The 2,463-nt window shown below is 43.1% G+C and overlaps 1 pseudogene; it reads right to left on the reverse strand.

Annotated features, from left to right (window-relative positions):
* Window positions 1–659: 659 nt before the first annotated feature.
* On the reverse strand, window positions 660–1,340 carry LOC143666018 (malectin pseudogene; annotated as a pseudogene).
* Window positions 1,341–2,463: the final 1,123 nt, after the last annotated feature.

Raw genomic sequence — 2,463 nt, forward strand, 5'->3', positions numbered from 1 at the left:
TGAATTCCAGACAGTCCTCCCAATGGCACATGTCAGGGAGACAAGCAATGACAAAGCTCAAATACTTAAGTGGAACCATCATTTCATCTAAAACCAGAAAGATTTCCGAGTAAGGGACTACCTACTTTTCTGGTCTCCCCACCTTTCTTTTGTCTTTTCGTCTTTTCCGTACAAGTTATACACCTTCACATATGCACGCTCAATCCCAGGAAATCTCCAAATGTATTTGGACATAACCTCAGAACGTACCCAACTGCCAGCACTACGGTAATAAGATGGTATTTCCCTGCCGTTGATTTGTCACCTCAGGGGGAGCCATTTCTACTCTGAGTTCAGTCTCATTTCCACTAGCTATGCAGCCTAGGATCCTTGGAGAAGGATCGGTTTTATTCTAAGTACCTTAGATAGGAAAGAGACACCTGGGGACCAGCAACAAAGAGAACCAGGACTGAAGCTTGTCTGGGATCAGGTGGTGGATAAGTGCAGCTCTCTATTCACGCCGTCTTTTTTTTAAAATCTCCTTTAATTGTTTTTGTGGGTTTTTTTTCATTTGTTTGGTTGGCTTTTGTTAATCATTGTGGAAAACTACAGAAACCAAAACTAGTATGTTCGGTTTCTCTCCCATAATTCTCCACCCTGTTCAGGATGGTGATCTGTTCTTATAACCCACAGAGATGGAGGAGGGTTGGAATGAAGACTCCCAGGACCACCAGGAAGGGACACAGGAGACTGTTGCTGTCTGAGGCATAGGAGTTGGGCATGTGGGGGCCCCACAGTACCTGGTTTTTATTGGTCTGTCTTTTCAGATTAGACCCTTCATCATAATCTTCTTCATTCTCTTTTTTCTCCAATCCTGGATGTGGATGCAGCTTTGGTAGATTAACTACTGTGGCAGCCATGATGCAGAAGGCACAGATTTGGGGGATTGCCAGTACCCCTTGAGAAATGTGATTTAAAGATCCTCCATGACAGTGGACACCTCCCCCTGGATGCTCAGCCTCCTCTTTCAGAAGTTCATAGGGATGACCTCATCATAAGCCTTGCATGCCCAAGGTCATCAAAACATCCAAATCTTTCAAGACAACGTGGTCATTCAATCGCACATCAAACACCGTCCACTGGCGCTGTCCAAATAGACAAATTTCAGCACCAGCCCATCATCCCCGTCCTCATTGATGGACTCTTCATCACCAGAGGCCTCCTGGTTTAGCTCTCCTTTTGGTACAGGGTCTGGTTCTTGAGGTTAGAGCCCAGCCTTGGCAGTTGCATGCCCTAGTCTGATTGCTCGGCCCACCTGGCCATCCAAAGGGTCCCTGCAGAATGTGGACCTTGTGCCCATCCACATGGCACAAGTGAAGGTCTTGGGCCACTCGGGTCCCAGTGTGGTGGGCACCACTGTGGGAACAGCCTCTGCAGACCCTTGAACTTGACCCTCAGCCCCAGACTCAGGGAAAGCCCGCTGGCTGCTCTGTTTCAGCCTCCGGGGACATGTCGTTCTAGTCACCCCTCCTCAGCCACAGTACTGCCTCCCACCCCTCCCCAGGTATATGTTTTGATTTTCCTTGTTGTTTCATATAGTAGTTTCAACAGTATACCTCTATAGTGCATATGCTGTTTCCAATAGCCACCTGAGCCCATCAGTTTTTGTGCTTCTACCTCGATGTTGGGTGGTTGTAACTATTATAATTTGAATGTGGTATAGTGCATCCTTCTAAGTACCCACATATCTCTAAAAATTTTACAGTAGTATCTGGCCCTTGTAGTTTTTTAAGATTTACAAATCCAACCTCTTTCTGTTAGAGAGTACATTATTTGTGTTTTAGTGTTCTCCTGTTCTCTTTTGCCTGCTCCGATTATACTGATGTCATCGGCGCAAAATAAGATATTATCCTAGTGTGGGTATGTATTAGAAAGTGTCTGTAAATCTTGTGTTAATAGGTTATGTGCTCCTATTACTGGGCTAATAATATATCCTTGTGGTAATCTAATGAACATGTATTGCCTCCCTTCCCGTGAGAATGCTGCCGTGGGTTGACATTGATATGCAATAGGTATTGCAAAAAACATATCACTGAGATCTATGATTGTACACCATGCACCTTTTTTTGAGGTAATTTTATTAATTAATTTACCAGTATCTAGTAGTGCTCCTTCTAATGTAAGACAAGCCTTATTGAGATTTCTGAAAATGGCAGTGAATTTGTAAGATCCATTTAGGTTTTCAATTGGCAAAATAGGATTATCGTCAGATAAAATAGTAGGGATTATAATGCCTTCCTTCAGTAATTCTTATATCTTTTAAGTAAGAACCTGGGAAACCTTTTATGTTATATTGTGGGACATTAATGACTATATTTACATCTGGTAACACTATAGCAGTCCATTTGGTCTTTGTTAATGTAACTGTCACATATTCCTTATTTCTGTTTATGTGTAATGCCATCATGTGTAATGCCATCATAT

This window comes from Tamandua tetradactyla, chromosome 22, assembly GCF_023851605.1.
Source record: "Tamandua tetradactyla isolate mTamTet1 chromosome 22, mTamTet1.pri, whole genome shotgun sequence".
In the NCBI taxonomy this organism is placed as follows: Eukaryota; Metazoa; Chordata; class Mammalia; order Pilosa; family Myrmecophagidae; genus Tamandua; species Tamandua tetradactyla.